This window comes from Podarcis muralis, chromosome 4 (assembly GCF_964188315.1).
Source record: "Podarcis muralis chromosome 4, rPodMur119.hap1.1, whole genome shotgun sequence".
Classification (NCBI taxonomy): Eukaryota; Metazoa; Chordata; class Lepidosauria; order Squamata; family Lacertidae; genus Podarcis; species Podarcis muralis.
Window position 1 is genome coordinate 81520384 of NC_135658.1, and position 14774 is coordinate 81535157.

Consider the following 14774-nt stretch of genomic DNA (forward strand, 5'->3'; position numbering starts at 1 on the left):
AGTATCTGCGGTAAAAGTGGACTCTTTTGATCTCATTATAGGACACTCACTGGCCAATTCAGCCCAAATACAACATGCTTTGCAAAATACCAGTTCCTTCGTCTGCCTCATTCACCTACAAATCAGGCCGGCTTAGATTTTGCTATTTCAGTTGAAAGCAATCGGGGGTGGGGGGGGGGTTGATATAGAATAGAAGCCAGGACTTGTCTCCTGCCTTATCTTCTCGATTCCCATTGTTTCAAGCAATGTGATCCCTGCACAGCTCCAATACTAGTGGGGAGACAGAACTGGAGAAAATGTGTGCTGTTTTCACTGTTGTCAGAGCTGGCTCCAGGTCCCAGCTCACAGAGGACCCACGCTAGCCGGTAGTAATGTACAAAAGTCTTTATTGAAGTACAGTTTCCATTTCCAAGCTGCAGCGCCCCAGCTCTACGTCTTAGAGGCTAGACCGGCGAAGCTCCATCTGAGTCTCCACCCCCTGTACACCAGCTTAAGACTCTAACCTTACTCCACCTCTTCCGTCTCTCCTTTCTCCTCTGGGTCCTTCTGCCCCCCGGGGTCTCCTCCTTTCTGGACTCTTCTGACGCTGACCCCCCTGACTCCTCCCCCTCCTTTCGGCGGGCTTTGGGACCTGGCTCCCTATCCGGGCTGCCAACTGCGCCGCCCTCCTGTACATTTGAACTTGGCGCGCGCGCCCAGCCTTCCACCTTCCTCTTGACCGTTTCCTCGCTCTCCGATGGAGGTGTGGCCAATCCTGACTCCTCTCCTCCCGCTGGCGGTGAGCCTCCTGATCACGATCCCTGGGACTCCTCCCCCCTACTGCGCTCTGGTGGGGAAGCTGGTCCTGATTTCCAACTGCTGCTCTCTGAGTCCCCTCTGGCCCCTTCTTCCTGGGGTGTCCCCCTAGGCACCCCCTTGCTCTGACCATGGGAGCCCCTTTCTGTGAATCTTCCGATTCGCTGGAAAGACTCAGAGACCTCGGACCGCTGTCATCGCTAACATTTCCTTCGGATTCCTCCCCCTCGCTCTCTATTTCCTCCCTTTCCTGTGCCTCTGCTCCTGAGCCCCTGACAACTGTTAAAAGCATTTCCCATAACGGGAAACCGTCTTGGACATAGCTCAGTTCTGTTCTGATAATGCCAACGTTGCGGGTTTGATCCCTGCATGGGACAGCTGCATATTCCTGCATTGCAAAGGGTTGTCCTAGTTCAGGCACAGGCAGCCTTCGGCCCTCCAGATGCTTTGGCCTACAACTCCCATGATCCCTAGCTAACAGGACCAGTTGTCAGTGATGATGGGAATTGTAGTCCAAAACATCTGGAGGGCCGAAGGCTGCCTGTGCCTGTCCTAGTTGATCCTCTGGGTCCCTTCCAACTATGATTCTATCTCTGACCATTGATTATACTGGTTGGGGCTGATGGGAGTTGGAACCCCTAAATGTCTGGAGGTCCACAGATACCCCTTTCCTGTTCTAAAGGTGCAGGAGTCATATTCCCCCCACACCTCTGCCCTGTACCTGGTTTAGGTGACCATCTTCAACTGTGTATTTGAATGAACACCTTGAGGAGGAAGAGGAGTTGGGATTTGATATCCTGCTTTATCACTACCCGAAGGAGTCTCAAAGCGGCTAACATTCTCCTTTCCCTTCCTCAACCACAACAAACACTCTGTGAGGTGAGTGGGGCTGAGAGACTTCAGAGAAGTGTGACTGGCCCAAGGTCACCCAGCAGCTGCATGTGGAGGAGTGGAGACGCAAACCCTGTTCACCCGGTTCACCAGATTACGAGTCCACCACTCTTAACCACTACACCACACTGGCTCTCCCTTGGCATAATGACATTCCTTTATACGTTTGCATCATTTTAAATTGACCACAGGGCAACATGGAGCAGGCTAGCACATCTAGCTGGGAGTATTATTACTTCTGTGCCTACTGCACTATCCTTTTGGATGTGGGAAATCCCATTTTCAGAGTCATAAACACCCTCCCACAACAGCTGTCATGAAGACAGCTGGAAACAGTAACTTTTCATAAGCTTGAGGAAGTAGATTGCTAAGTCTCTTTATTTGCTTAAGTAATTACTTGCATTGAATCTAGAATAAAACTCTGTCTTTCTGCAACAAGTTCAAGTTAGCTTCCTTTTCTTTATACAGTGGTACCTCGCGTTACATACGCTTTAGGTTACAGACTCCACTAACCCAGAAATATTACTTTGGGTTAAGAACTTTGCTTCAGGATGAGAACAGAAATCGTGCTCTGGTGGCGCGGCAGCAGTGGGAGGCCCCATTAGCTAAAGTGGTGCTTCAGGTTAAGAACAGTTTCAGGTTAAGAATGGACATCCGGAATGAATTACGGGTAGGTACTTAACCCGAGGTACCACTGTACCGTATCACAGCCAGATAGTTGTGGTGCCTTTAAAGGGGTGACAGTCAGTTTCCTAATTGTATGGGAGGTTTAAGCCTCCGGGACGCGGGTGGTGCTGTGGGTTAAAGCCTCAGCGCCTAGGACTTGCCGATCGAAAGGTCGGCGGTTCGAATCCCCGCGGCGGGGTGCGCTCCCGTCGTTCGGTCCCAGCACCTGCCAACCTAGCAGTTCAAAAGCACCTTTGGTTGCAAGTAGATAAATAGGGACCGCTTACTAGCGGGAAGGTAAACGGCGTTCCGTGTGCTGCGCTGGCTCGCCAGATGCAGCTTGTCACGCTGGCCACGTGACCCGGAAGTGTCTGCGGACAGCGCTGGCTCCCGGCCTATAGAGTGAGATGAGCGCACAACCCTAGAGTCTGGCAAGACTGGCCCGTACGGGCAGGGGTACCTTTACCTTTACCTTTACCACTGTACCGTATCACAGCCAGATAGTTGTGGTGCCTTTAAAGGGGTGACAGTCAGTTTCCTAATTGTATGGGAGGTTTAAGCAGCCTCACTTCCTATTGTGAAGTCACTGACCGCATATGAGGTGCAGGCTCTTACTGACATCAGTCTTGGCATAAGGTCCTAATTCCTCCATCCAGGCAAGATGTTCTAACATGAAAGAAGCAAGACCCAAAGGCACTAGATCTGTATGGGTGTGAAGAGCCTTATTTCAAAACCTTGTTTTGTGCAATGAGTGAGCACTTTGTATTCTCAAAATCCCCACATACATTTTGTAAGCCATTTCCCCCAGTATGGGGCTATTTTTTTTAAAATGTCATTTTCCTGAAGATAATGCGTTTTACATATACTTTCCCCTAATATGCAGATTTTTGTGCACATATTTTGATTTGTTCCTTGCACTGCAAAATTTGGAGAAGTGCACATTTCAAAGGACAGCTTCATTTCGGTTTGCGTATCGTTTCAAGAAGCACAAATTAGGTAGGTTCACACTAAAATGCGAACATAGCCAATCTCCCCATCCCTCATCCCAATGGTTTACAGTTCCCATAGCTAGAACTCTTGCTGTTTTCTCTCTTTTAAATCTCCCCTTCATTTACTCACTTAGAGAAGTCACAGCCGACCTGAAAAACTTTTTTTTAAAAAAAAAGGTGTGAAAAAAACTAGCCCAAAGGAAACAGCTTTTCTCCACTAAATGAAAAAATGCCATGATATTCAGACATGCTATAGCCCATTATGATTTTCCTAACATGTTCTCTATATATGGTAACGTCTCTTCTGGGAATCGATGGCAAAGAAATGAACTTGCTAAGGAAGAAGATGTGCAATTCTGATGGAAAGTGAACTAAAAGGTCATCACTGAATTAAGTTTCTTACTTTTTATGACTCTTCTATTCAGGTATGAAAATATGTAGACTGGGAAAAGCTAATAAAATTATTATTGCTTGGAGAGTGCCTTGAAATTAGGATTGCTCACTTGCAGGTCTGAAATGACTTTCAAATGGTAGACCAGGGGCCATTTTGTACATTACAGTATTTAGATATACACAGCTAAGAGTGTTAAGTGCACTTGAGGTTGATTTTCCATGTGTCTGCTTTTTAATTGTACCTAATGAAATCCCAAAGTGAGCATTGGTCTTAAGTAATATAGTAAATGGTTCAGAGTTCCTCGTTTTCAGCACCGCCTTGAACTGTGGACTTGGACAATTAACTTATTTTCATAATAAGCCACATAATTATACCGACATTAGGAGAATGCACATTTTGTCATTTCAGGTTGTGATCAGTTGGTGCATCTTCCTCCAGATCCTCAGCATCTTTCTACTCATCTCCTCCAAGTTCTCCAGAGGTGCTAAGAAAGGTCACTTCCATTCTTGACAACTGCTGCAGATCTTGCTACACTTTCAGATCCAGATTCCACTATGTCAGGTTCCAAATGTCATAATAACTTGCCCCATATCAAGCACTTGTGATGACTGTCTCTTCATCATCTCCAGGATGGTGAGAGCTTGGAGGAACCAGCTAGGATAGTCATTATGACAGATGCCTGTATGTACAGCTTGGGTGTGTGGGTGTGGTATTTTAGTTCCAAGGACCCAATGTAGTTTTTAAAAATCAGTTGATAAAAATTAAGACAGCATCACAATATAATTCAGTATGGGACTCGTGTGTGTTACATGCCCAGATGGCCCCACATTACACAAAAAGTGCACTGAGCATGAAGGAGGGGCTGAGGGTTGGCTCATATGAGGCAAAGTGGGTGAGTCTCTGTGTGTGTACAAAATGGACCGGAAAGGCCTTTTAAAAAGGGAACTCTTTGATGCAGTCCCACAACTTACGTGTCTAAAGTGGGTTTGTCTTTCCTCCCAAAGGCAACTGGAGCTTGCTCAAAGCCACATACATTGCCCAAAATGAGGAAATATGTCATACACCAGAAAAAGGAAACCCAGAAAAGGCAGATTCCCATAAAATTTACATATGGTGATTTGTGCGCATAAATGATGCAGGAGGAGACCCACTTTAGACACTTTTTGTGTGAGCACTGGTGCTATCCACCTCTCTCTCTCTCTCTCATTCTCTCTCTCTCTCTCTCTCTCTCTCTCTCTCGCACACCTAGGCTTGGTATTAGGCATCCCAGTTTGGACCTTAGCCAGGTGTGGGGCACATTTGTTAAAGCCAGAGTAATGTGGGGCCATCTGGGCGAATTTCATTTATTTTTACAATCTATTTCTCTCTCTCTTTTGTACTTGCAGAAGGCCTTTTAATCCAGCAGACACACCTGCAAATGGAAGAGGATGAGAGGTGATTCCCTCCTGCTGATTCTCCTGCCCCTTAAAGCCCCAGTTCCCCACACTCCACTGAAATCATTTCCAGAGAGTTTCAGGACACTTCAGTCAAGCATGGAAGGTGTCACTGGAGGGGTGGGTCTTGCAGGGAGAAATGTCCCCCCTCTTCTTCCATCACCAGACACACCTGGATAAAAAGCCCTTCCAGGCATGCTAGGGCAACAAGTAGATTTCCCCCTTGAGCTTTTTGTTAACATTTCTTTCCTGATTTTCTACCAAGCCAAGAACTCACCATGGCTTGCAGCAGTCGTGGACTATAGCCGTAGTTCAGATGCAAGGAGTTAAATGCAACCCTTTAGCGTTTGTTAGCATAACTTTCCATCTGTTGATAGCAAAGGCTGGGGAGGCTCTGAACTGCTGATGCAGCAGTTAATGGGCCATTTCATTATTATTTCAGGTCTTTATCTTTTCCTTTTTCTGCAGGAATGTAACACACAAGTTTCTCCTGGAAAGACATTAAAAGAGAGTTTCTCTTGGCTAGCCTTAGGTAGCTCTTTTTCTGTTGTCCCAAATTTCTGTGACTGACGTCAGCGATAAGCTGGTTTTAATGGAAATCAGAGCAGCCTCTGCCCTAATGTATCAAAACAAGACGGCAATGTGGGGTGTGATACGATGACCAAGGTTAGGCTCTGCACCGGCCACATCAAAAGGAAAGAAATGTAAGGGTGATCACCTGTGCCTAGAAAAATATCTGCTGCATCCTTTCCTCTTTCCTCGCCCTCCTGTATGCAGATCCAGCCTGACTCTGCTTTGCACTGGCTTGTGGGCCCTGGAATGTGGCACAGGGGGTCACTGAGCTGCAAAATGTTCCAAACCCCTCTTCCACAGTGTCCCATAGGGGCCCTTGCCTCACCCCCAATCCATTATAAAAAAGAAAAAAAATACCCTTCCAGCTTGCAAGGGACATATTACATGATTGATTCCCTTTTAAGAATACAGTTGTTCCTCAGGTTAAGTACTTAATTTGTTCCGGAGGTCCATTCTTAACCTGAAACTGTTCTTAACCTGAAGCACCACTTTAACTAATGGGGCCTCCTGCTGCCGCCGCACCGCCGGAGCACGATTTCTGTTCTCATCCTGAAGCAAAGTTCTTAACCTGAAGCACTATTTCTGGGTTAGCAGAGTCTGTAACCAGAAGCGTATGTAACCTGAAGCGTATGTAACCCGAGGTACCACTGTATGTATCTTCCAGCTACCAAACTCAGTTTTTCATGCATGCATTGTTTTGGATACTTTGCTGCAAAAATCGGAATATCATTTTTTGGGGGGAGAGGGTTTGCACAAAATTAGCATGATTGATGATTGCATTGTAAATGACAGCATATGCTGGTCTCTGTGCTGCCCACTGCATGGCTTTAACTCACAATGCACTCATGGGCAGCCAACTCCCCACCTCCACTCCAACCCCAAAGTCTGATTGCAACATGTGTAACCTTGTGTGATCATTTACAAAAAAATAAAAATAAAATAAAAATGGCTAGAATTTCTGACGATGTAGGAGGACCAGGAAACTGCTTGGTCCTCCCCCCCTGCCCGCATGATTCCCTTTGATGCTATAAAATATATCACCTTCCATTGCTTAATAAGTGGGGATTTACCAGACTGAACATCTTAACCCAAATATTTGGTGTCAATGGTACTTCCGTATCCCACATAATTACAAGGATGTATGGAGGAAGTCTTCTGAAAGACTTGAAAGCTGACACCAGACTCATTTATTTACCACTGCTTTGTAATATGAAGTAATGCTGAATGGGTTTCATAATAGTATTCTGAAAGGGCAAGAATCCTTATGTGGAGAACCAATAGAGAAAACAACCAAAACTCATTCTGACAAAATCTCACCCAGGAAATGAGCTCATTGCCCCTCTTAGCACGTTCCACCCTTGCTTTTGACTGAACAATGGTGAGGACACTGAGTGACTGCCTGAAGGGCAGCGATGGAAGCGATTCATTAAATATTTTCACAGTGGAGCCAAAAATTACCTTTTAAGTGGAATGAATCAACAAAATTGCCCTCCCTTTTCTGGCCTTCGGTGGAGTTGCTTATATTCTTGTTCTTTATGTAACCAGCTTGCATCATCAACAGCCCCCTTTATGTGGGTATCACATGGACCACAGTATATATTAAATGATAAAGAAAAGGAACCATACCACCCCTTCATGTGTCTTAACCTGCAGAGTGTCATCTGACTATAGCAAGCCTTCTGTGTGGTGGCACAAACCACACTTTTGGAATACTCTCCCTCCTCCCATTATTGGTGAAGCATCAATTGTAGCCCTGCTTCTCCTTCACATCTGGAGGCAGTGGATGTGCTAGACTGTTGTATTGCCTCAGTAATGAACTGGATGAGAGCCAAGAAACTGAAGCTCAACCCTCATAGGATGGAGGCACTGTGAGTGAGCAGTTCCCTAGACCAGATGGGTGGGAGGTTGCCTGCTTTTGATGGGGTTACACTCCCTCTGAAGGAGCCGGTATACAGCTTGTGGGTACTTCAAGATCCTTTGTTTTCCTCTGAGCCTCAGGTGGCCTCAGTGTTTTGCAGTGCCTTCCATTAGCTTTGGCTGGTGGCCCAGCTGCACCTCTATCTAGGCAGCGATAACCTAACTTCTGTCGTCTATGCTCTGGCAACCTCTAGGTTAGATTACTGCAACTTCAACTGGTGCAGAATTCAGCAGCACATTACACCGATCCTGGTTTGGCAGCACTGGCTGCCAGTTAGTTTCCAGGCCCATCTCAAAGTGTTGGTTTTGACCGCCTCTCCCCATATGAAGCAATCCGGACCCTGCAATCAGCATCTGAGGCCCTTTTTTGTGTGCCTCCTCTATGAGAAGTCCGGAGGGTAGTAACACAAGAATGGGCCTTTTCTGCAGTGGCCCCCATTTGTGGAATGCTCTCCCCAGGGAGGCTCACCTGGTGCCTTCATTACATATATTTACATATTCCCCATTTGTTTAGGACAGGGGTCAGCAAACTTTTTCAGCAGGGGGCCAGTTCTCTGTCCCTCAGACCTTGTGGGGGGCCAGGCTATATTTTGGAAGGAAAAAGGATGAACGAATTCCTATGCCCTACAAATAACCCAGAGATGCATTTTAAATAAAAGGACACATTCTACGCATGTAAAAACACACTGATTCCTGGACCGTCCACGGGTCGGATTTAGAAGGCGATTGGGCCAGATCCGGTCCCCCAGCCTTAGTTTGCCTACCCATAGTTTAGGACGACATTGGTTCCAGCTGGCCTCTATTTCCCATGGATATATCTTTGATTTTGTATTTTCAACTTTGTAAACCATGTTAGGGTTTTTAATGGTAAGTGGTACGTAAATGTATTTGAATAAGTGAAATGAAAAATAAAATAAAATTATGCACCTCAGTGTCAGGGTTTAGGCTGAAATGCTGTAACATGCACATGGGAGCAAGTCTAATTGAACTCAATGAGACTCAATGAGTAGGAAACAGCAGCAGAACTGACCTAACTGCTGCCACCTTATCCCATTATTATCCCAGTTAGTACAGTGCCACCTGCCACTGGGAGGGTGGGTGTCATTGTTGCTCCACCCCTTTCACATGTGGCTGTAGGCAAGTTTGTATAAGATTACTCCGTTCATGTCATTCGCATGTTCAGCAAAAATGAGGGAAAAAAATCTATATGCTGAAATCCAAACTGAAATGCCACATAATTAAGAATGTTTAACAACTGTAAGTTGATCCTGACCCAACAAGAAAAACCAAAGCTTGTTGGAGCCAATTCATCTGCCATTTTTAAATAATACAATATGAAGTGCGAATGTGAAAATCAGCCTTGAAATTACTTGCTGGCCTCTGATTGTGGTGGCAACCTTGGTTTTCTTCATAGGTAATGTGTGAAAAAGGCTTTGAAATTGATATTATTACTCAAAACAATGTATCCTTTTAAGCTGAATTTTAAAGCTGAGAATTTTGATTGTTCATGTTCTGATCCGTAAATCTCAACTGCTCAAGGTTCTTCTTTAAAACTCTCATTTCCTAGAACAGGTCTCTGATGTGTCAGCAAAATTCTGCACGTCATCATTTTGTTTACATTTAAACTTTTTTTTTAAACCCCAGCTTGACATTGAGAAAGGTAAAAAGCACAGGAATTATACTGCTGGCTTGTTGTTATTTATATCCCCATGACAGGAGGCAAATTGTGCTCAACTTATTTCACCTGGCATTGGGCTTATGTATTGCTGAAAAATTAGTTTACTGTATAAATAGATGTGGTTAGATGTGGTTATGTGACTTTGTTTAAAAAAGGGGGAAAAAACCCAACAAGAACCCAAACTATAATGCACCATTATCAGTAGTATTCCAGAGTTTATAAATGAAGCACTAATGTTGTTTTGGTCAAAATGGTTATATTAAGACTCTGCCCAAGAAGCATTTAATGCCATTTCCCCCTCGATGCCCTGCAAGGTGACTTTGAAGCATTTTTATTGGCTGAAGACTTTGCATTTTTAGTGCACAAGGCTTACAATCGGGAGATGTATTTCACGTTTTTATGTGAGAACTGAATCCTTAATCTAGCGCTCGCAATTGCAAGTAAATTATTTCTTCCTCTGTACCTGCCAAACTACAGAAATATAAATGCAAAGTGTGTATACACTTTGTTAAACACCTTTTCATTATGGAATGTAAATTGTATTAGATTTTGCCGTTGCTTACACTTCAGTATTTAGAGGATGAAGCGTTAGTATGTCTACTTTTTTGTGTGTGTGTGTGTGTGGATACATTTTCTCAAAGTAGAGCAGTTTCATAGCTCAAAGTCCTTAAAGAAAAAACTCTCCCCCTCTTTTTTTAAATGTCTGTCTCCAGGCGAAATTGGAATGTTACCAAGAACTGCCACAGTTTACAGCAGAAAAATATGGTAGCAAAGGTAGTTCATGCCGATTAAAATGTGTCATTTTTAACCTGTTTTATTGCAGAATTCCCAGGGGCCTCTTTTCATGTGCCACGCTCTGCCTGGAGAAACTTATGGCAGTGTAATAACATTATTGTGGATGCCTAGAGGAGTTCAGGGGTTTCCCCTTGGTTGATGGGCAATATTAAAGAGTATTGCTCTGGGCAAACGTGTGAGAATTTGATGTGCCTGCAGCTAAAGGACGCTTTCCCAAGGGGCTGCTGACAGCCCGCCAGGGAAAACTCTCCCAAAGCAATCCAAAAGGTCTTGACCAATATCAAAACTGTATTCTCTCTCAATAGTATCAAATAGTAGGCAAAACCAGGCTTGGGAGTGGGGTGGCATTTCCTCAGGAAGTACGCCCAGAGAAATGGAGTAAAGAATGTATTTAAGAAACCATAAAGCATGTTGACATTTCCATTCCACCTTAAGGAACAGGCATGTGGAAATGTTACATGTCACATGTCTGTTTACATTCCAGCACAGTATGCTGGGAACTTCAATTTGTGTATAGCTTTTGCTGTTCTCTCTGAGATGACATGAGATAGATGACATGTTTCTTTGTTCTGATTCATGTTTAATAAATCTGTAGCTGTAGCATGACTTCGCAAGCCTCACGCCTACTCTGTGTGTGCAGTACACTCTGCTAATAGCGTGCCCTGGCTTTTGAAATCTGGGTCACTGATTTACGTCAGAGCACAGGCCGATGGAAGAAGACGGCACAGCTGGGGCCCTCTGCATGTTGACAACATGTGTATCCTCTCAGCCAACCACCTTGTGGAAGGCTGAGAGACTGTGATTGGCCCAAGGTCACCCAGTGAGCTTCATGACTGAGTGGGGATTTGAACCCTGGTCTCTCAGGTCCTCATCCAGCACTGCAACCACAGCACTGCAGTAGGTATATTTAGGAGCTGAGCATATCAAGGAAGACCAGACCTGAGCAATTTAAAGAGGCTTAGGAGAGTGGTGTGTGTTTGTGTCGGGCTTGGAGGATTGGAATGGGAGAACTTTGGCCAGTAGTATGTGGTAGTCCTAGTCTTGAGCTTTTTATTGTGTTCCTTTAGAACAGGGATAAGAAAACTGTGTCAATCCAGATGCGGTTGGACTCCATTTTCCATCGCCCTCAGTCAACATGGATAGTAGTCAGGGATGACGAGAGTTCGAGTGCAAGAACATCTGGATAGAGGAATGGTTCTCCAAAGCTAGTGAGGAGAAAGGAGAAGACAATCCCACTTCCACATGGTGCACAAAGGGCCATTACCTTCCTGCTCATTTCCTCAATCCAGAAATGTGGGCACAAGTTAAAGCTGTTTAAAACGACTGTGCAGCATTCTGTAGATGTGCTTGCAAGCCTTTTATAGAGCATCTGCATTGCATTTATCACAGCTCCGAAAGTCATGGAAGGTTACCATCTTGGCGCATATGTGGACAACGCATGAAATCACTCCTGGCTGGGCTTTTCTGGGGGCCGTCAGGTGGTGAGCGTAAGGTAAAGCTGGCTCCCATATATTTTACATCAGCCTCTTACCATGTGTAGAATCGAATAACCATACCGCACGGAAAGGTTGCTAGGGCAACTCTGCATGGCTGCAGCAACCACCTCCATATTTTTGGCAGTAGCCTCTCTAATAACAATTATTAGTTCCGCTTGTGTCCCATGGTCAAATCGGCTCTCAAGTCAGCTCACAATGATAAAATCAGTACTATTTTTTTTTAAGCCCATTCAATGTAGAAATTCCTATTAAAAATCAATATGAAATGACCATAGTGGTAAAAATCTGCAATTAATAAAAGCAGAGAAAGAGAACCAGAACCACCACAGGAAGACTCTACAAACCTCCTGAAAATCAACAGGAAACTTGCCTGGTGATCACGTGGGAGTCTGTACAGATCATAAGCAATTATACTGATGTATGCAATGATGCCCAGAGACACAGGAGGCCTAAATCAGTATAGTGGCCAAAGTGCTTAAAACTGCAGTGCTAGGGCCACTTGGAAGACCTACAATGGCTCCCAGTACATTTCTGAGCACAATTCAAAATGTTGGCACTGACCTTTAAAGCCCTAAACAGCTTCGGCTCTGAATACCTGAAGGAGCGTCTCCATCCCCGTTGTTTAGCCTGGACACTGAGGTCCAGCTCCAAGGGCTTTCTGGTGGTTCCCTCATTGCAAGAAGCGAAGTTCCAGGGAACCAAGAACAGGGCCTTCTCAGTAGTGGCGGCCTCCCTGTGGAACGCCTTCCCTTCTGATGTCAAGGAGCTAAGAACAACACAACTTTTAGAAGGCATCTGAAGGTGGCCCTGTAGAGGGAGGTTTTTAATGTTTGATCTTTAATTGAGCTTTTGTATGTGCTGGAAGCTGCCCAGAGTGGCAACCCAGTTAGATGGGTGGGGTACAAATAATAATAATAATAATAATAATAATAATAATAATAATAAGGCAGAAGATTCCACTGAGCACAGCACTATGTACTTCTAAGCAGGCAAACACAAGACCAGGGTGTAACTTGTGAACAAGGAAATCCCGTATGCAAACCTTGGCACTGTCATGAACTCAAAGCTGTAGTTCAGTGGCAGACCACATACAGTGCATGCAAAAGCTCTCAGGTTCAATCCCTGGTGTTTCCAGTTCAGGCAGAAAGAGACTAATGCCAGAAAGCCTGGAGAGATGCTGCCAATCCGTGTTGACAATACGGAGCTAGATGAAGTTGTTATAAGGCAGCTTCCTATGTTCATAACTCAGCAAATGACCTCAAGAAAGGTTTTACTGCTCAGCTTCAACCCACCACCGCATATGCAAGATAAGAAATGGACCTAGCGCACAGATTAAGGAGAGAATGAATCTGAAATGCTTTGAAGGTCTGCTGGTGATATTACCCCACTTTCTTCAAGAATTGCATGAAGCAGGCACCAACATGCAATTACTAGGAGTGCAGCCTTTCTCTAGATCAATGGTTCTCAAAGTTTTTCCTCTGGGTTCAGGATAAAAATTTGCTTGTGCTGCACCAATTTTTTTTATTGATAAGAAATACAGTGGCACCTCAGTTTAAGAACAGTCCTGTTTAAGAACCATTCAGTTTACAAACTCCGCAAAGTGTCCCAGTTTGAGAACTTTACTTCGATCTAAGAACGGAATCTGAACGGCGGAGGGGCAGGCCTCATTAGGGAAAGCGCACCTCGGTTTAAGAACGGTTTCGGTTTAAGAACAGACTTCCGGAACGGATTAAGTTCGTAAACCAAGGTACCACTGTACACTGGAAAACAAAAAGGAACAACTCCCAGCAGTGCTTGAATTATAACATAGAACACAACTACTTTGTAATATGATCACGGGACAGCCAGATAAAACAATGCAGCTACATAAGAATGAGAATCACTCCCTGAATATAATATGGATTGTCCCTGAATCTTCCCACACTTGCCAGTGTGGCATGCCATACCCTTTGAGAACCACAGATAGTTCATGGCAATGTGGGGGCAATGCTATGGCAGTGTCAGAAGCCAGGCTGTGATGCTGGCCATTATTATTGCACAGTGCCCCCTTTGACTTTGAAGGAATCTGTTACTGCGAAATCTCTCCACTTCAAGGAATTAAATCTGAAGGAGTGCACAGGGAATACAGTTTGGCGACAATAAGTGGATATTTGTCCCTAATGGGCAATTGGGGAGGGGGGGGAGATGTCTTGACGTAGCCCTAATTTGGTGTTCCCTGGTGGCCATTGCCTCCATTTTGTGAAGCAGCCGAAAACAGCTCTACAACGAGAAATCTCTTTGCAGATTGCAGGGGCACGAGCAGACCTATTATTAAGTAAAAATAATTTAAATTGCCCTCTTTGAAACACTAAGCTAGCTCATTGCAGCAAGTTATTATTTTGATCAGGCTGCTCGCTTCTGAAGTCTCTTGGCAACAGCACTGAAATAGCTTTCCCCTGGGAATAAAGACCAATCTGCACTAACAAATTAAAAATGTGTTAAAAGACAAAATAAACATACGTTTTGGGGGGCTAGACTTTCATCTCTGCAGTGGTGTTGCAAATCATTTTGTAAACCCACTGAATCTGAATCTTGTAAACTCACTAAATCAGGTAAATACAGAGAACAAAATATGACTAGTCATTCCTTGTTTATTGTCCAGTGGGCGCATTGTTGCTTTCAAAGCAGCACAACTGGGTCATTCTCCAGTCTAGCAAGTGAACAACTGTCACCATGCACAGCCTTCTGCACCACATCCCACACCAGAGATAGTCAACGTGGTGCCCCCAAGATATATATATATATATTTGTCTATAACTTCCAGAGTTTCTGACCATTGGCCATGCTGACTGGGACGGAAGTGATCCCCAAAACATTTAGAGAGCTCCAGGTCCCATCTCCATCATACCTCTGAATACAGGCTTTAATGGATTCTAGCTAGGCTTTTATATGCCTGTTGTCTTTCTCCATGGAGTTTTCTTAGCAGGGATACTGGAGTGGCTTGCCGGTTCCTCCTCCAGGTGGAGCACGTTTGGTCAAAACTCTCTACTATGACCTGGACCATAAAGAAGGCTGATCGCCGAAGAATTGATGCTTTTGAATTATGGTGCTGGAGAAGACTCTTGAGAGTCCCATGGACTGCAAGAAGATCAAACCTATCCATTCTGA